Raw genomic sequence first — 21,840 nt, forward strand, 5'->3', positions numbered from 1 at the left:
TGCCAACAAGCGTTCCAAATGCTTAAAGACTACCTAATGCATACACCATTGTTGATCCCACCAGATCCAAGTAGACCTCTATTGCTATATATTTTAGCTACAAATACGACATTAGGAGTACTGCTAGCACAACACAATGCAAAAGGAAAAGAATGTGCTGTATAATATATCTCTCGCACATTGGTAGGCTATGAACTCAATTACACACCTATTGAGCGAGCTTGCCTAGGAGTTATCTTGGCAGCCACCAAATTGAGGCACTACATGTTAACGCACAAGGTACAACTCATTGCCAAAATAGATCCACTCAAATACCTACTCAGAAAGGCAGCATTAATAGGCCGCTTGGCCAAATGGGTTTTGTTATGCCTAGCATATCTGTTTCCCCATTTAGTTTCCTTGAGTCAAAATGTGGCCCCCTCTTTTTTTCTTTCTTTCTGGTTTTACCTCGGAACTCCGGAGTCCCGGAGTCCTGAGGTCGTTTTTTGTTTTACCTCGGTACTCCGGAGTTCCGGAGTCCCGAGGTTCTTTGTCGTTCTGACCTCGGAACCCCGGAGTTCTGGAGTCCTGATGTCTTGGGTCTTTTTACCTCTGAACTCCAGTATCTCGGAGTCCCGAGGTCCTCTTTGTCTTTTGACCTCGGAACTCCTGAGTCCCAAGGTCCTCTTGTCGTTCCGACCTCAGAACTCCAGAGTCCCGGAGTCCTAAGGTCGTTTTGTTCTCCTCTTGTCGTCCTGACCTCGGAACCCCGGAGTCCTGGAGTCCTGAGGTCATGTTTATGGTTCTCGTATGGATGGGTTTTCGGGAGGCTATATATACGAGTTAATGAACTTTTAAGTTCATTTGTGCAATCGAACTTCTCCTCCCTAGCTCCAAGTTGCGAACCTCCGGTCTCCTGAGTCTCTCTCTCTCGGTGTTTGTTGGTTTTTCGATTCACCAGGTTGGTGAATCTTCCCTCCTTGCGTGTTTTCTCTTGTTCGCTTGTCCTTTTGTTTTTCTTTTCATTCTTCTTTTCCTTTCTTGTTTTGTTTTTCGGCGTGCCATAGTTTCCACCTCGGAACCCCGGGTCCTCGGAGTTCCGAGTTTCATCTTCATTTCCACCTCAGAACCCCGAGTCCCCAGAGTTTCAAGTTTCATTCTTCATTTCCACCTCGGAACCCCGGGGTTCCGAGTTTCATCTTCATTTCCACCTCGAAACCCCGGGTCCCTGGAGTTCCGAGTTTCATCTTCATTTCCACCTCAAAACCCCGGGTCCCCAGAGTTCCGGGTTTCATAGCTTTCTACTTTGGAACCCCGGGTCCCCAGAGTTCCGGGTTTTCACTTCCATGCCACCCTGGAACCCTGGGTCCCCGGAGTTCTGGGTTTTCACTTCCATGCCACCCCAGAACCCCAGATCCTCGGAGTTCCAGGTTATCTTCCTGCATTCCTACCTCAGGACTTTGGGACCTCGAAGTCTTGAAGTAGATTAATATTTATGTTTAGCATTGTGGAGTAAGACTTGGATTTTGCCTACAGGTTCCAGGGGTTAGATGGACGCATCCGCTAAAAGGAGGGGCAAGGAAATTGATAGACTGCTAGCCACCATGAAGTACCAATATCAAGGACAGGTTCATGTATCGAAGCTGAATGATCAAATTAGATGGGTCACAGACACTGAGGTGGGACATATAGAGATTGGGGATATTGCAACCCAATTAGATAAACCTAGCCTAGATGCTCTCCATCGAAGAATTAAGAGACACCAGGAAGTGCATGGATGCAAATGGAAAAACTGTTATCGACTTATCTCCATATATGTTGGGATTCGTCTTTGGAATCCCAAATAGGGAAGAAGCATTCTTACTCACTGAAGAAGAGGCCTTGAAGGCATGGAATGATAAGGTATCCGCTAGCAAAAGACACATGAATACCAAATAGCTGGAAGAGGAGAGGAAAATAGGGCTCAAGGCTACAGAGATCCTAAGGGCCGACTTCAAAGAGCCTCAAAGAGACTTGATTATCATGCTCAGCAGGGCCTTCGGCAAGCCAGACTGCAAACACTTCCATCCCTGGATGTTCCAATTTATGACCACCACTCTGATAGGGAAACAATACTTTGACTGGCCACAGATCCTCTCTGACATCTGTAGGCAAATGAAAGAAGTGCAGAAAACACAAAAATTCTTCTTCACATCATATGTCATCTGGGTAGCTGCCAGAGCTGGAAAATTCCCAGGCCTACAAGTGGATGGGCAATTAGGGGAGAAAGAGGGATAGAAGAAGATATGGGAATATTATTCCCAACTTACTTTGACAAATGTAAAGACACACTTTAAGAGGGTTAACGATGCTTTTATCTTCCCTATAATTATTAAGTTGACTGGAGACACCGGATACCGGATTAGCCCTAAGGTTATGGCTATCATACGGGAGTGGGCGTGTTGGTTCATCCAGAACCCACGTTCCACCTACATCAAAGTTAGTGGATTCACAGGGAATCCAATGCTGATGCCTTGTTATTGCAATGATAGGATGATCCTGTTGGAATATGTGAGACAGCTTGTAGGCCTCCAATCACTCTTATCATCGAAGCATAAAACAGGAATTGATTTCTCAGTGTCCATTGGGTACTTTGCCTGCTCTAAAATATAAGTGGTGAAATCGGCCGAGCAAGAGCTTCAAGATTTGAACCTGAAAGAATATAATCATACTAGGGAGTTTTATGATCCCTATGGGAAGCTTAAGCAAACTATGCCTAAGGCATATGAGGGGCATAGGCCTAGCTTGGAAGACTTCTGGGCCAATTTGCAGGACAACTTTGAAGTCAGAGAGAAGAATTATAACAGGTTGTCCATACCGTAGATTAGAGACTTTGGCATCGAGACCAACCTCCCTAAAGACCTAAGGGATGATGGAGAGTTACTCAATCCAATTTATAAAGAATCAGGGATAGACAAGAGGCCCCTCTCCCCAGTAAAATGGTCTGCAAGCGAGGAGATAGATATGGAAAATATTTCCCAGGTGGTCATCAACATGACTAAGAAATGGTTGAGCCAGAGGGTAAGGCCGAGCATATCAAAGGTGAAACAGAATAAATCCACATCAGGGGTACCTTAGTCAAGAGGACACAAGGAGTACGCCAGAAAGACAAGGTCAGCCTCAAGGTAGAATACATCCACCGACCCAGGTGAAGAAAAGGAGCCACAAGAGAGTACTGAAGACTTGTTAAGTCCAAATTGTTGAAAAAGGTTGCAGACTTAGGGGTGACTGATGGGCTAGGCACGATTCAACTTGCTAAAGTTCTCCCACCAAGAACCGCTATAGGCCACATCGAAGAAGAGGGTGCCCAAGGACAAGAAGAGAACTTAGATGCCACCAAGGAGGTGCCTGCTCAGCCACCCTCCACAGGTACAATAGGTCCTTCAGACACCACTGCTCCCACACTATTAGTTGTTAATGTATCTACGGGGCACCCTGGAGTGCAAGGTTTTACACCTACTACCGAGAAAGTGAATATTAGAAATGTCGAGTCTGGCTCTGACCAAGAGGAAGAGGACCTCGACCAACAACAACTTCTGGGTAGTGAGCAAGAAGGAGGTGATGCAGAAGATATCCTGAATAAAAGGTTGATCCTGACTCCTCAAGACCAAGAGGATTTGATTAAGGATATAGAATTTGGCCAAACAGAGATGGACCTAGGGAATGAGGAAATAGCATTCAATGAAGAAGTTAGTGGTAAGCTAGGAGAGTTACACAAACAACAAACTCTTCAAGCTAACTTAGCCCGCCAAATTTCATCATTCCAGGTTCCTGGCCAAATGGGAGCTGAAGCAGAAGAGCAGCTAGAGGAGCAGGCAGAGGTGCATGTTGTAACTGTTGAGATCATGTCACATCAAGGTGACAAAACTGAAGATATACCAGAATGGTTAGAGTTTACCTTTGGAAAGAAAAAGAGAAAAGCAGAGCTTCCAAAGGTCACTCTACAACAAGCATTCACCGAGGAAAAAGTTAAAGATGGTTCACCACCTGTCAAAAACTAGTTCCGGTGAAGTGATTGCAGATGTGGCGGTTCCATCACAGGCCGAAGGACAAGCTTCTCCCAAGTACCAAGTATCACAGGTAAACTTAGGTAAGCAAACCAAGTGGGGAGAGTTGGACACCTTGGAGCTGGCCACGAGTGTTGTCAGAGGGCGCATAGAAAAAGAGCATAGTTCAAATGTAGAACTTAAAGTGCAGCTTGGACAATATAAACATCTCCTGGTAGAAATGTGCAAGCCTTTGGACTCATGTAAGACGGATGACCTGCCTTCAACCTTATCCTTTCCAAAACGAGAAGTAAAGGCACTATTAGAGGTGAGATGAGTAGCTGCAGCCACCAAATCTTGGGCTCAAACAAATGCAGCCAAGATTAGATTATTTTTACAAAACACGATGGCAATATACTGCAAGGCGGTATAGGCGGGAGGAGCTTTGGCAACCTGTTCCACACAATGGGAGCGGAAAGAGAACACCTTTAATAAGAAACTCCGAATTTTGAAAAGGATACTTCGCTTAGGAGAAGAGCTGATAATACAAGAGGACCTCTTAGGAGGGGATAGTTGTGAGAATCTACAATCCTATGTGTACATCCTGGAGTTGAAAGTAGAGATGTATCAGCAGTATGCCAAGGAGATTGCTGATATTCGGGACCCTCTCCTCAGAGAGATTTTGTCGTATGAAAATTTTGTAACAAATGTATTGGGGCCTTTTGGCATCAGAATAGCTGATACTGGAATAATGGACCAACAACAAGTTTTGAATCAATGGGATGCATATGAAGCACAAAACCTAGGACCTGCTGCCCAGTTCAATGCTGCCCTAATGGATAGATACACACATTTGATTACTCAGTGTCAAGAGGTGGCGGACATCGTGAAGAAATACAACTTTAGAATTAAGCATGTGGCCAATCCACCAGCCCAAGCAGTTGCATGTATAATTGAAAATTATAAGGCTTTTACCAAGAAATAAAGGATATTGTCAGAATTGCTAAAGATAGCAAAGCTTTTTTTTCTTAACTTCTCTTCTCACTCAAGTCCCAATTTTGAAAGAAATTCTGCATGATTACGAAAATGTTGCTCACCAAGCACGGTCTTCGTAATGCTCATGTAGTGTTAGTTTCGTACTTGTTAGGTGGAGTGTCCAAGTAGAAACTTGCAAGTTAACTGTGACTCCTTTTTCTTAGTTCTTAATTTAGGGTAGAGTTATTTCCTAAATAATAGGGTGAAAGAACTTCTATAAATTGAGAAGTTGAATTCATTTGTAGGGGTCCACAAATTGATGATTTGAGGTCCAATTAGAGATTTTAGAGTATTTTTCAGATTGTTAAGAAGTTTGACTTATTTCTGTTATACATTCATGGAGATTAGTATGAAAAGAAGCTCGTAGATTGCCTGATCTACTTTATATTCTACCAAATTGTTCTATGTAATCTGGCAACGTCTATTATTTAGAGTTAGCAATGTGGTTTAATCTTTTTGTCTATCACTTTATGAATCATATTGCGCATGACAGTGGTGTATGAGAATTATTGCGATAGGCCATATTGATGATGATTTTTATTTCCATAGGCTTGTAAAATTGATGATTTTGTAGGTTTGTTGGAGGTTCGTTGTTGAATGCTAACTTGGATAATATTTGATAATTGCTTGGATTGCAGGGAATTAATTGGATAATTCATTAAGCTGTCATTATATTGGTCCTTATTGTTACTTTCTTGTTTCCCTTACGCTTCGCATTTTATTTCCCTAGAGAGTCTTAAATCATAAAATACAAAAAAAAGGAAGTACAACTGTTTGTAACGAGATTTAGTTCTAACCAACAGGCCCCTTTATAGGTATAACCATATTAGCCATTGAGTTATCCATCACCATCGAGACCCGACTACAAAGAACTTGGGGTAATGAGTTCTTCCGAACCCGTTACTTTTCAGGAGAGGTGGTGAGTGTTTGCATAAACTACCTGACTATTGGTGGGTGTGTCAAAGTGCTTGTCAACAGAAATTGGTGCTAGAAGGAGGGCCCAGACTAAACCCTCGTAGGTAAATCACATTTGGTATTTCCAGGTAATTGAGGTACTAAGATAGATCATATATCGTCTTTTTCTCCTGAGAGATTCCACCAAATCTTGAGGAGTGGTTCTTCACCGTCTGACTTAGTTGAATTAGGACCTGCCACTAGGAGGAAGAAAGACAAAGCTAAGAAACAACCCTCAACATCCTCACTAGTACAGTCATCCATACCCAATGTAAGAGACCAACTGATCCCCAGTCCTCAGCCTATTGCTGCACCTTTCATAACTCAACGTTCATAATTGTTACCTTTGATGGCTTACATCAACCAAGACACTACACCGCTAGGAACCATACCAGGGGGTATACATGACCTACCTAGAAACCCTAACAAATTTTGCAGAAAATTTTACTATCTAGGTGGATGAACAGCTGATGAACATATTAAAGCTTTCAAAGATGCGGTTGTTCGTAATCATATTGAACATCAGGATGTAGTATGTAGACTCTTCCCATATTCACTTGGGGAGAATGAATACAATTGGTACTTAACCTTACCTGCAAACTCCATCACAGGTTGGGATCTTTTGGAGAAGTCCTTCATTGATCAATTCCGAGTGTATGTAGACCCTGGGTCTTTATACCATCAGTTTGCTTCTCTTAAGAAATTGCCAAATGAGCCATTAATGACCTTTAATACTAACTTCCAAAGGGCATTCAAGAGGCTTCAAGCTGTTAGGCCCAATATGGAAAGCTAATGTACTGAGAGGGGAGGGGTGAATCAGTACTCCAAAACTTTTCTCCTTCTTGTGTAGTAGAGAGATAATTGGCTCGGTTTAGCTATTCTTGAACAGATGAAAGATGAGGAAGGAATAATGTTTGAAGTGTCATTATGTCCATCCTGATCTTGTGTTCTTCATTCCTCAGTTCCAATTGTTGAGCCATGAGTTGTTGTAGCTTAGTATAAAAGTTCTGAACTGAATTGGGCTTCGGGGTCAACTTATTTGAGAGATCGGTGATCTCTTTCTCAATTGCTTCTGTTTTATTCTTAATATCCTTAAGAAATAAAGAAAATGTGCAGAGTTTCTGAAATAATGAAAGAATGTGAAGTTTTACCTTGCCAATAGCAATTGATTTATGTACTTCCTCTATCATTTTAGCAGTTAGTTCCTTGTCTTTTAGTTTGCTCAAGTATTCGGATGCATCTACTCCAGATGTCTCAATCTAATTTAGGAGTTCATCCAATTGAATATGGATGGCTGCATTGGTTGATACTGTAGCTGAAGGTAGCATATCTGATAGTAAGGTCTTTACCTTTTGAAGTACTTTATTCTTCTTTTATATGGCCAGTTGCTTCTCCTGTTCGGCCTTTGCTTTGCACAGTTCACCGAATTCATTGAGTGCTTGCCCTTGCAATTTGGAGATGTCTACATTAAGAAACACTATCGGTTTTGATAAATCAATTTTGAAACTATGCTTTTTCAACTTCTTTTCTTTACCTTTCACCGGGTGAACCACTACAATAGCTTGAGAGGCGTGAGAACCCTTGGTAGGTTGCTTGGTAGAGACAACACTTTTGTCAGTTTTAGCCTTGGTAGTGTCCTTCAGTGTCTCCTTCAATGTCTCGGTTCTTGGTGTCTCAGCTGTAACATTTTCCGTGCTAGAAGGTGCTTGAGAGGTTTGTTCTTGTGAAGTACCTTCTGCTGTAGACTTTTGACCTTCGGTGCCTTCACTTGTAGCCTGAGGAGCTTCGGTTGTAGCAGGTTGATTGATCAGTGGGTAAGGTTGAACTTGTTCCAAAATAGATTCACTAGAGAAAAGTTTTGCATAAACATTGCCTTCTATCATTTCTTGTTCAGGTGCCTCTGCATCCATGGTATCTTCATCTATTTGAATGGTGTCTGTAGGGTCTTGCTCGGTGACATTAGGCTCTTGGTCCGTGACATCGACTATTTCTACTGTAGATTGTTCACCAGCATTCTTTCTTCGCAAGATGGTCTTCCATTGCTCTTTTGTTTCCTTTTCCACCTCTATATACAGGCCATTCATCATTTTCAAGGCCTTTTGTTTTACTGTAAATTGAGTTTGGTTGTTTGTCAGATGTTCTTTTATTTCATCAACTGACATATCAGGAAAGAGATGCACCAAACTTCTTTCTCTGATTTGTTTCTCCGAGTCTAGGGCATATTGCCATCTGGTTTCAATATGTGCATATAATTCCTTAGGAATAGAATTACATACTTCTAATGGTACCACTCAGAATTTGAGAAGTGTGCAAATGACAGCTTCTTCAATTTGCCTCTTTTCATTAGCAGATCTGGATTCATATTTGACAAATCTGAATCCACCAAATCCACCATATTCCTTTAGATTATTACAAAAAATTTCTACACTATGTACATCTACCTTCTTGCTTTTCGCAATCTGAAATTTATTTGCATCTTCAGATTCGGTATCACTCGACTCTTTTGGCAAAATGAGTCTTTGAGTAGATTTCTTGTAAGTTCTAGTTACCTTAGTAACGACAACAGTCTTTTGTTTCTTACTCGGTGATGCAGCAGATGCCCTTGTGTTAGGTCTCTTTGTTGGAGGGGTCGGTAGGACCATTGAAGTGTCCTGTTTCTTTCTCTTCAACACTTTTCCTTTAGGCAATTCGGTGCTAAGTGTTATGGCTGCTTCTTGGGCTTCTGTCTCCTCTTTGGTGATGGCTAGAACTCCTTTGACAGGTGTGGAGGAAGACTCTCCTCCAAATTTCTCAGTTAATGCCTTAATCATCTTTGTAGCTTTTCTTGTAGCCTTAGGTACTACAATGCTCATTTTTACTTTTTCTTTCCTTTCTTCATAGGTTCCATACCTCAGTTCAGTAGTATGCCTTGGCAATGATAGATAGGCATCAATTTGTTGTTGTGTCATATCAAAATCAATCTCGTAACCCATAGGTGACAAAAATTGAGTCCTCGGTTCCACAACATTCACATAACAGTAATCGGTGTCGACCTCAAAACATATTTCATCTTTGTATTTTTCTACTAGCTGTGGTGGAATCCGGTACCTGTTATGCATTTTTTCTTGGAACTTACTGAAGTAATCATCCATTATATCATTAATGTTATCACCTAACTTTTTGATGAAGTCATTGACCTGATGGGTGATTAGTCGGTGTAGTTCCCAAACAAGTTTACCGATTGTTGGAAAAAACTTCTCAAAGTAGAAAAACATACATACAAGTAGTGATCCAAATTTTAGAGTGTTTGCCGAGTTGTTCTTCTTTGGCTTCCTGATTGTGATCAGATTTTCAAACAAGTTCTTCAGCAATACTTCACACAAGTCAACTTTCATGCCTTTCTTAACAATTTTGTATGCTAAGTCCACTGCTGCATAGGGTACACTGTTTTCCCTTGCCGATTGGAAGAAATAGTAACCAATTACTCTAATGGAAAATTTGAGTTCAGGATCAGTAACATTGTTCAACTTCAGACCTCTATAATCTGATTCAACTCCAGTCAAACTGATCAATTCCTTCTGTGATATAATTTTCTGTGCTCGGGCATGATCATAGATAGGGTAACCGGTGATCAGATGAATGATTTCTTTAGTGATCTTAAACGGTTTCTCTTGTAGCCACATGAAACCATCATGCACTCGGCTTAGTACAAACTTGACCCACTGGGGTTTGAACACACGGGGATAGGTTAGGGCTTCAGTCAATCCCTTGATTTTGATATGTTCAAACTTGCTATCCATTTTACCATTTGTGCACAATTCATCGTATGCATCCTTGATCTCAACATGACCGAGTTCTTCAACGCGACATTTTGTGAAGAATCTCATATCCTCGACTAACAAGACTTGATCCGGGATGAGTGAAAGAGCAGTTTTATCATCTGGTTCTGAGGCTACTTTGGGAGTCAAAGAGTATTTTAGTGAGGGCTTTTCTACATTTGTGACAACAATGGGGTCTTGGATCTTAGATGCCATTTTGATTTCAGATAAAAATTGACATAGGAACCTTAGGGTTTGAGAACTTAACAAACAGCAGATGCTTCATACTCAGCAGATAATAACAACTTAATGAGTTCGGTAAACCAGCTTAGCAATGCGATGAGATTCGATGTAAATACCTTAGATTTTTCTTTGAAGATGGTTTGATCGCCTTGATTCGCTCTGCTCTGCTTCTCAAAAACTTAGTGAATGAAAATGATCGCGAAAAATCTTTTAAGTACTCAAAAACACCTTATCGGGCTCCGTGCAAGTTAGGTCAAAGACATTAAATGCACTCAGTTCACTTAACTTTCTTTCTCCTTTTTTTGCTTTAACCGAGTAACCAGATTTCCTTCATATACCGACTTGATAGGCTTCCTGAATTCACCGACTTAACAGTTTTCCTGTAAAGTGCTCCAAAAGACTTTGATAGAATTTCAAACTTACTACTACATCTTACTATGCAGATTTTGAATTCAGTACATACTTAAAATAGGAATTGTTTAAGATTTAACCTTGTGAGAATGGAGTCCCTCCATACCTTTACCGATTAATTTGGAGTGGGAGCACCTAACTCGGTAGGTAAGGTGCTTTCTTCATCAGACATAATTTCTTTCTTTTTCCAAATCATCTTGAATTTTTCTTTTATCTCCTCATTGTCTCTTCTCGGTTGATCTCTGCAATCTCCAGCTAAATGTCCAGCTTTGTGACAATGAAAACATGCCATACCAGGATTTCTCCATGATCTTCGGTTATTCATTCCAAACCTTATAAAATAGTTGGCACTTATATGTCCATATCTTCCACAACATTCACACCATATCCTTGTATTGTAATCCCATGGTACTGTAGAATATTGTCGGTAAGGATCTGTGTGAGTTCGGTAACCTCTAGTATTTGTTCGGTGTGCAGACCATATGTGGTTCTTTTGCTTAAACCAACACTTCTCGGTACTATGTCCATATCTATTGCAATTTTTGCAAAACCCTTTGAATTTTGCCTTCTGATAATTGTTAACAGACTTTGTCCTACATTGATTAGATGTGTGACCATATTTATTGCAATTGTAACAATAACCATTGGTCTTAGTGGTATTCGGTTGCTTACCTTTTCTAATTTGATACATATTGGCAGTATGACCTTGATTTCCACAGTAGTAGCAAATAGGCTTCTTCCTTTTGATGTTATTCCTTTTTCCAGCATGTTTTGATGATTCTCCTCTCTCAGTAGTGCAGATTCCCTTCTTGGTAGAGTCTTTTCCTTTGTAACCGAGTCCTCCTTCTTTGTAGGGTCGTCTTGTGTTCAGCTGCTCATCCAACATCTTTGATGCTTCATAACTCTTCTTCAGTGTTTCCTTGGATTTCTTCTCTATTTCAAGTTCATTGCTCAACCTTGATACTTCAAGTTTCAATGCTTGATTCTCATCATTTTTCAGAATTGCTTCATGATGTGCATAACCTAGTTGATCTGTCATATTTTGTTGAATCCTAGTCAATCTTGTGATTTCATCATTTTTATCAGATACCAAGACTTCAAGTTGTTGTTTCTCTCTTTGTAGATCTCTTGCTTTATCCTCGACTATCCTTAATGCATCTAGATTTTCAGTCATCTGTGTACTGAAATATTCATGTTCTCTTTTCATTGCTTTTAGTTGATTAGCCAATGCTTTGTTCTTTTCTTTCAACATTCCAATCATTTCTTCAGTCTCTTCAGATATACTATTGTCAGATGATGTCTCGATTTGTTCCACTAACTCTTGAGAATCCTGCAAGTCATCAGATAATCTTCTCCTTACTTTTAGAGATTTTTGCATTTGCCTTTGCATGTCTGCAATCACTTGATTTGCATTATCCGGCTCTTCTTGTAGATACACAATCCTCCGAGATTGTTTATAGCCTTCCATTGATAAGATCTTTCTCTTTAGGTAGTTAAACCCTTTTCCAAGATTCAAGCTCTGATACCAATTGTTAGGCCCAATATGGAAAGCTAATGTACTGAGAGGGGAGGGGTGAATTAGTACTCCAAAAATTTTCTTTTGTAATAACCTTATTGTTATACATAAACAAAATATTGCAGTAACATAAAACAGAACTATAATCAACAGATAACATTCATACATGATTCACTCCATAACACTTATATTTTGGTCATGCAAAAACTCTTGGTTAGAGAGAAAAACTGTGGTGGGGATGGCACCCACAACTTCACTACTGCAATAATAAAGAGTGCTCAGTTAGAGCTACATTTAGCTATTTCTGATAGCTTACCCTGTTAGGAGTATTAAGATCAGTTAGATCTACCTTGCTAAAGGATTTTACAACACTATATAAGTGTAGCACCTGGTTAAAGGATTTACAATTTATAGACTTGGTTAGAGTCTTTTACCCTGTTAAAGGTTTCTCTTACAACTTCAAAATATTACAATACAATCATTACAAATATCTGCAACTTTACATCTGAAATGCTGCAATAGATTCTATGTGCTCAAAATAAGATTACCTTGCCTATAGCATACCTCGATAACTCATAAAGTAACTCGGTAAACCCTTCTGTTTACTCTGTTCCTCGACTGTTCTTTGATAACCTTCTCGGTGACCTCTGTGTCTCTGTAACAGTCATAATACTCTGTGATTTCTCATGTATCACATAAGTCTTGCTTCATACACATATGCACACACATTTCTCACATTCACATATTATCATCTCATGTTTCCAACCCTAGAATCATGTTGTATATAAAGATCTCTTACAGCGGTGATCTGATTCATTGCCTTGATCTTACAAAAATATTCCTCGAATAAATAACCATGCAAAATATTTCATTAGTTAGATGACCTCAAAATTATACAAAATCTGTATGTGCAATTTCCAATGTGATAACGGTTCTGTGTGCCTCGATCTTGTAACACGTTTTCATATGTGTGTCCAGGTTCAATGAATTTGGTAACATGTTTAACTCGGTGTATTATCTTTACCGCTCGGTAGACATGAAACTTTACTCGGTAAACAGCTCGGTAAATACTAGGCTTTGTGACTATTTTCCATCTGTAACCGACTATATCGTTCATACCGACTTCTCTGTGTGTACCGACTGCATGATTCAATAATACTAACCGACTAGAATATAGAATGACTTTGTATATAAAACTAATGGCAATTTGATAAGTTGTAACACAAGCCCCTTACCAGGTAGCACCTAATGTAGCCATTGACTCATATCTAAGAGCTATTGACCCTTGGACTGCTATGTTCATTAAAAAGAGTGTTCCTCAAGATCAAAAGGATACCTTAGCGAAGGTCTTCACATTAGCAATTAGCATGAACCAAGAGTTGAATCAAACCCCAGGAGGGATTGGGTATAACCTACCCATAGGGGTTAATCAAGGAAATTACAATCAACTCCCAGGTATACCATCGTCTCTACCTGTAGGTGCCCCAACAATGAACCCCGTGCCAATTTATGCACCCCAACCACAAGCAAGTCAACAATTCACAGCTCAAGCATCGACTTGGCAAAATGATACCAATAACATTCCCACTCAAACGCAGTACGCTGGTCAGCCGCAAACTTGAAATCAACAATTTGACAATATGCATCCAACAAACCAAGTTCCAACTACAGCATCCGAGAATCAAGGATTCCATATATCTGCTGAAGTAGAGGCTTTAAAGAAAATGATCTCACAAGTTACTTCAGACTTGAGCCAGCTAAAGATGAATCCTCCAGGAGGATATAATCAATCCCAACCCTACAACAATTAGCGAAACTACAATAACCAGAACCAAAACCAAAGGTACAATAATAAACCTTATAATAGGCAATGGAATACGGGTCTGAATAACAGTGGGGTGAACCATGACCACCCGGATGCACGGGATAACCCAAATCATACACAAAGTGTTAACCTTGCTGATATGAATCTACTAACAAATTGGTGCAGGTTGCATGACACGACTTCCCATTCTGAGGTTAATTGTGCTTAGTTCGAGAAAATCATAAGAATTGCTCAAGCTGACTCTCAGCCCAAAGATTGTTCCAATGATGAACCGGATAAGGTTAATACTACCATGCTGGTTGATACTTTCCTATGTAAAGAGTTCCAAGCTGAAGTTGAAGGTGAACCATGTGTATACGACGCTCAGGCCTTTCAGACCAGGAACAACTATAATCTTAGAAGTCAAGGCAAGGCTTCGTTAACAGAGCCACCTCCTCCGACAGGCGGGTTTGTACCTCCGGACACTAATGCAAGCAACAATCCTCGTCCACCTCAAGCTTTCCAAGGAACACACCCTAAACAAGTTTAGGGGCAAGATTATGTTTTGAAAGGATCATTTGATGTTACTAAAGAGATGGGAAGGACTGCCACTACTATGTCCTTAATGGAAGTATTGAGATATTGCCCCAAATAGAAGAAGGCTCTCCTTAGGAAGTTGGAGATGTTAGAGTCACAGAGTAATGAGGTTAAGATGGCGGATTTTAATAAAGTTAATGCTAATGTTAGTAATGATGTAATAGAAAATCCACCATTTTTACTAAGTTTGAAGATATGTGGGAAGAATTTACATAACTGTTTGGTGGACTCAGGAGCTTCAAGAAATGTAATGCCTTACTCTATATGCCAACAACTTGGACTTCAACCAGTACGGGCGAATAGTAAGGTAGTACAATTAGACAAAATAGAGGTTAATGTCATTGGAGAATTGAAAGATGTATACATATAGTTGGGCACTGATCCTCGAATATCTCGCTATATTGACATTCAAGTGGTAGATATTCCAGAAGTATATGGGATGTTCCTCAGTAGAGATTGGTCCAAGACATTGGGAGGATATTTCTCAACTTGTTTTACCTACTTATGGCTTCCTTGGAAGGGGGTGAGCAACAAGATCCAAATTGATAGTGAGCCTAAATTGAAGAAATTGGTTATCGACTATGGTTCTCTCAATGAAGTGGCATTTGTTGAGGTAAGCCCAGGGGTTTATAGAGTCAATGAGATTCTTACTTTCTCTGCACCGACTCCTCCCCAATTATCTCAAACAGACAAGACCACATATGGAAGACAAGTCAAAGAGTTTACTACATCAATACAAAAAGGAATTTAATATTGGGAGACGCTATGAAAATACAAGATTTATTGCTTCCGAAATGGTGTCGGATACATCATGAAGAGCACTCGGAAGTCTCATGTATCCCATGTCAGAATGAGATTATAAAATTAATGAGTCTGGTTCCATGCGAAGAAGATAAGCACACCATTAATATGGGGGAAGTTCAAGGTCTAACTTGCAAAGGAATAGAGCCCCAGACAATGGGCCCTATAAGTAAGGTTCCCTTACCTAAAGAATCCAAACGGGAGATTATTGTAGTTGAGATCGTCATAGATGAGAAGGGAGGTATCCCTCCTGAGAAAGAGAGAGAACAAACACTATCTCAGCTCCAACCTCAATCAAAACCAGTTGTTCCTAAAGCTACCGAAGTGTTTATACAACCAAAAGTTGAACAAATTTAGCTATCACAAGACCTCGAGATTAAAGAGCAACAATTCCTGCCGGAAGATAGCCTAATCATTGACCCAAAGGTGAAAAATACGAAGAAACCAAAAGATGAAATATGGTTTTTAAAGTTTGATGGGTCAAGATCCAAACAAGGCAGCAGAGCAGGCGTAGAATTAACCAACCCAAAATGCAAAACTCTTTTAGCTTCTTACCGAATTCAATTCCCTTGTACCAATAACGTAACAGAGTATGAAGCTTTAATTAGAGGATTACTTTTCGCTCATAAGAAAGGAGCAAAGTGTTTAAAAGTGCAAGGAGATTTAGAGTTGGTGGTTAAACAAGTGTGAAGCCAGTACGCGTGCCATGACAAGAGGTTAGCAGCATATCGGAATAGAGTGTGGGATCTAATTGAAGATTTTGAAGCTTTTGACATTCAATTGGTACCTAGGAAAGTAAACGGGATACCCAATGCGCTAGCTGTAGCTGCTAGTACATTAGAACCAGTAAGCCAATCCCCTTTAAAGAATTTTTCGGTGGAATTAATCTCTGCACCTGCGGTGCCTGATAATATCAAACATTTCCAAGTTTTCTTGGATGATGCCCATATCTTAGCCTTTCTCGCCAATTCGGGGGCTTTTGAAGATCAAATAATTGATGAGGAAGATAGATCTGATGATTTCAATAATGAAGGTAACATGGATATTTTGAATTTGCCAACCAATGTTATTCCTAAAGGGATGGTCACCTTGGAGAGACTTTTCAATTCGGATCCGAGAGTAAAAGAGAGATTAACAACCAACTCGGATGCCAGAAAATAAGAGCCTCATAATATTGGTCCTGAAGGGCAAGAGAAAATTGTTTATATTGGGAAGATTTGCACTCAAAGCGAAAGAGAAAAGCTGATACAAATCTTGAAAGAATTCATCGATGTAATAGCATGGGGGTATGAAGATTTAAAGACATTTGCTACAACGATTATCACCCATGTGATTCCCCTAAAGCCAAACATAAAACCCTTCAGGCAAAAACACCGTCCGGTCAATGCACTGATAGAACCTTTGATCTTCAAGGAAGTGCAAAAGTTGCTTTCCGCTAAGATAATTTTTCTAGTACGACATTCTACTTGGGTTTCTAATCTAGTACCGGTACGGAAAAAGAATGGAGAAATACAGCTTTGCGTAGATTTTTTGTAATCTCAACAAAGCTTCTGAAAAAGATAATTACCCACTCCCCTCTTTGGATGAAGTGTTACAAATTGTGAATGGTTCACAAATGATGTCTTTTTTAGACAATTATTCAGGATATAACCAGGTGTTGGTAAATTATGAAGATTGTATGAAGATGACATTTACAACAAAGTGGGGAACGTATGCGTATAAAAGAATGCCATTTGGATTAATTAATGTTGGGGCAACCTTCCAGCGAGCAATGGACACAACATTCAAAGAACTGATTGGAAAATGCATTATTATTTATATGGATGATTTGACGATATTTTCTAAAATCAAGGAAGATCACCCAGACCATCTCATAAAGGTGTTAGAAAGGTGTAGGAGATATGGGATTTCCCTTAATCCCAAGAAATGTGTGTTTGGAGTGGCTGAAGGAAAGTTACTGGGCCACGTAATTTCTGAGAGGGGGATCTCTATAGACCCAGATCGGGTAGAAGCATTATTAAAAATACAAATGCCTGGTAGTAAAAAAGAGATGAGATCTTTCTTCGAAAAGATCAATTTTGTGAGAAAATTCATTACTGGATTGCAGAAATAGTCAAGCCTTTGAATGAAATGATGAAGAAGGATGCTAAGGTCGAGTGGACAACTAAAGCAAAAGAGGCTTTCGCCCAGATCAAGAAATCCATCGTTGAAGCCCCTATACTAACTAGCCCAGATTATACATTGCCATTCTACATATATTCTTTTGCTTCACTACACTCAGGAGCAGCTATTTTGACGCAAAGGCAAGCAGGAGACGAAAAGCCTATTGCATTTATGAGTTCTCCCTTTAAGAGTGTTGAGGTTAGATACTCTGCTCTTGAAAAACAAGCCTTTGCATTGGTAAGAGCAGTCAAGAAGTTTAGACATTACATCGTGAGGAGTAAAATTTATGCGATTGTCCCTGACCAAGCAGTAAAGTCACTACTCATGCAGTCTGAACTTGGAGAACAACGAGGGAAATGGATGTGATATTGCAAGAGTTTGATTTAGAGATGCATCCAATGAAATTGGTTCGAGGCCAAGGATTGTCTCAGGCCATGGCGACTGACATCCCTCAAATCTAGCGCCAACAGTATACATTGGAGTCATTCACTCAAGACCCCTGGTACACCGATTTAGTGTTTATATTGCTGAATAATAGATGTCCTGAGAGGTTGACAGCCATGCAAAGATGAGCATTAAGGCTCAAATGTGCCAATTATATGATCAAAGATTTGACACTTTATAGGAAGAATTATGAAGGTATCTACCTTTGGTGTTTGGATCATCAAGAAGCTCGTAAAATGATTGAGGAATTTCATGGCAAGTATGGCACAAGTCATGGGTCAGTGGATGCTACTGCACATCAAATCTTGAAGGCTGGGTATTATTGGCCTAGCATATTTAAGGATATGCATGAACATGTTCGTCATTGTCATACGTGCCAAACTGCGGCCTCCTGAGAAAGAAATCCTGCCATGCCTCTCCAACCAGTGTTCGAGGTAAGGCCTTTTGCTCAATGGGTGTTGGATTTTGTAGGTGTTATTAACCCTAACTCATCTGCAGGACATAAGTTTATTCTTACAGCAACAGATTATTGTACCCGATGGACAGAAGCCATTGCATGCCGAAATGCTATTGCCGAGGTAGTCCTGAAATTTATTGAAGAACACATCGTCACCAGGTTTGGTATGCCGTTTGCTTTGGTATGTGACAATGGCCCTGCTTTTACTTCCGCACAATTGATGCAATGGTCATATGAATATAAAGTGATTTAAAAAATTTCATCCAATTATTACCCACAAGGTAATGGGGTAGCTGAATCCACGAACAAGAACATCCTAGATGTCATCAAGAAGCTCCTTGAGAAGAACCCTAGAGATTGGCATAATCAATTGAGATACGCCTTATGGGTTGATCGAACCAAAGTAAAAGCTGCCTTGGGAACTTCCCCATATTATCTTATTAATGGCTAGACCCCTGTTTTCCCAATTAACTTGCAAACACCGGTCCTCCAATTAATGAAAGAGCTTGACATTAAGGATCAGGTAGAGGTTCGCCTCTTAAATTTACTAAGACTTGATGAAAAAAGGATTAATACGCTACAACACTTTGCCAAGCACTAGGCCATTGTTAAGCGATGGTTTGATAAAAAGGCCAAGGTGAAAGCTTTTTGGATCTCTGACCTAGTCCTATTGTGGGACAAGGCCAAAGAAAAGAAAGGTGATCATTACAAATTTGAAAGATTGTGGCTAGGTCCTTACCAAATAGCTGAAATCTTAGGTGAAAACACTTTTAGATTGAGCTCGTTGACTGGAGAACTGGTACCATTGCCCATTAATGGCCAATTCCTTAAACACTACTTTGATTAAATCCTCAATCAGGTTGGACCTGTTGTATATAGTAGTTAGTTGTTTCTCTGTTTGGTTGTGTTTCGTTGGGCCGTGTTGTGTGTTCTTCCTTTTGTTTTCATTTTCTTTTCTTTTTGTTCTTTTGTTTGTTGAGTCGGGGGATATGTTTTGTCTTAAAGATTCTGAGAGGAACTAGGTATCCTTTGTATAACATCTTGCCAAATTCTGAGAGACTTCAACTCTCTGTTATTTAAAGTTTCATTGTCATTTGGTTGAGTTTGAAACCTTTGTCTATACTCGTTCAAAGTGGTATATAATCATTCCAATATGACACGAGTTTTCGACTTTCAATTTGGAAAAGGTTAGCTTGATAAACTCAACACTAACTTCACATTAAGATACATCAGAAAAGTTTTGTGAGATAGTAGATAAACTGGTATCAAGTGAAAAATCCAAAGTCAAGGTGTTTCACATTATCCACCGTGGCTCCCAACCCAGGTATTGAACTTCAATGTTTGAAAGTTGCTTAAGAGATTATTTAAGAAAGAAGTCATTCTCTATATCCTAATATTCTACATAATCCTAAAGAAAAAAAAAGAAAGAGAAAGAAATGATCCTCTTAAAACAACTCAAATGGGTGTTTCAAGTAACCTCCACCGGGGCTATGGATGCCTGGTTGGCAGTGGAGCACTGCTTGACGGGAGCCAGAGGTATCTCTGTCAGGGCTATAGATGCATGACTGGCAGCAGAGCTATGCCCAGGATAACCTTGCACGAAACACGGTTAATGACTTTACTTATGTAGCTTGCACCTAGTTTCCTCTGATTATCTACATTATTGAAATGGTGGGGTAACAAATCATACGCACACACTTAAGGGTTGATCATGTCTATTTCTCATCTTGGTTGTTTGTTCACTACTTACTCATCTTGAATTTTTATACATCTTTTTGAATGATAATAGCCTTACGTGTCGGGTTAACCAAAGATTCTGAAATTCTAAATTGCCTAAAGTCATTTTTCCCAGATAGTCGCCATTTGTTATGCCTAGCATATCTGTTTCCTCAATTAGTCTCCTTGAGTCAAAATGTGGCCCCCTCTTTTTTTCTTTCTTTCTGGTTTTACCTCAGAACTCCCGAGTCCCAGAGTCCTGAGGTCCTTTTTTGTTTTACCTCGGTACTCTAGAGTTCCGGAGTCCTGAGGTCCTTTGTCGTTCCGACCTCGAAACCCCGAAGTCCCGGAGTTTTGAGGTCTTGGGTCTTTTGACCTCGGAACTCCGGAATCCCAGAGTCCTGAGGTCCTCTTTGTCTTTTGACCTTGGAACTCCGGAGTCTCGGAGTCCTGAGGTCCTCTTGTCGTTCCAACCTCGAAACTCCGGAGTCCCGAGGTCATTTTGTTCTCCTCTTGTCGTCCTGACCTCGGAACCTCGGTGTCCCGGAGTCTTGAGGTCGTGTTTATGGTTCTCGTACAGATGGGTTTTCGGGAGGCTATATACGAGTTAATGAACTTTTAAGTTCATTTGTACAATCGAACTTCTCCTCCCTAGCTCCAAGTCGCGAACCTCTTGTCTTTCGAGTCTCTCTCTCTCTCGACGTTTGTTGGTTTTTTGATTCACCAGGTTGGTGAATCTTCCCTCCTTGCGTGTTTTTTCTTGTTTGCTTGTCCTTTTTTTTTTTTTTCGTTGTTCTTTTCCTTTCTTGTTTTGTTTTTGGGCATGCCCTAGTTTCCACCTCGGAACCCCGGGTCCCCGGAGTTCCGAGTTTCATCTTCATTTCCACCTTGGAACCCCGGGTCCCCGGAGTTCCGAGTTTCATTCTTCATTTCCACCTCGGAACCCCTAGTCCCTGGAGTTCCGAGTTTCTTCTTCATTTCCACCTCGGAACCCTAGGTCCCTGGAGTTCCAAGTTTCATCTTCATTTCCACCTCAGAACCTTGGGTCCTTGGAGTTCTGAGTTTCATCTTCATTTCCACCTCGGAACCCTGGGTCCCCGGAGTTCCGGGTTTCATAGCTTTCTACCTCAGAACCCTGGGTCCCCGGAGTTCCGGGTTTTCACTTCCATGCCACCCCAGACCCCCGGAGTTCCGGGTTATTTTCCTGCATTCCTACCTCGGGACCCTGGGACCCCGAAGTCCTAAAGTAGATTAATATTTATGTTTAGCATTGTGGACTAAGACTTGGATTTTGCCTGCAGGTTCCAGGGGTTAGATGGAGGCATCCGCTAACAAGAGGGGCAAGGAAATTGATAGACTGCTAGCTACCATGAAGTACCAATATCAAGGACAGGTTCATGTATCGAAGCTGGATGATCAAATTAGATGGGTCATAGACACTGAGGTGGGACATATAGAGATTGGGGATATTGCAACCCAATTAGATAATCCTAGCCTAGATGCTCTCCACCGAAGAATTAAGAGACACCAGGAAGTGCACGGGTGCAAATGGAAAAACTATTATCGACTTATCTCTAGATATGCTGGGATTCGTCATTGGAATCCCAAATAGGGAAGAAGCATTCTTACTCACTGAAGAAGAGGCCTTGAAGGCATGGAACGACAAGGTATCCGCCAGCAAAAGACACATGTATACCAACTGGCTGGAAGAGGAGAGGAAAACAGGGCTCAAGGCTACAGAGATCCTAAGGGTTGACTTCAAAGAGCCTCAGAGAGACTTGATTATCATGCTCAACAGGGCCTTCGACAAGCAAAACTGCAAACACTTCCATCCCTGGATGTTCCAGTTTATGACCACCATTCTAATAGGGAAACAATACTTTGACTGGCCACAGATC

Source organism: Cryptomeria japonica, chromosome 11 (assembly GCF_030272615.1).
Source record: "Cryptomeria japonica chromosome 11, Sugi_1.0, whole genome shotgun sequence".
In the NCBI taxonomy this organism is placed as follows: Eukaryota; Viridiplantae; Streptophyta; class Pinopsida; order Cupressales; family Cupressaceae; genus Cryptomeria; species Cryptomeria japonica.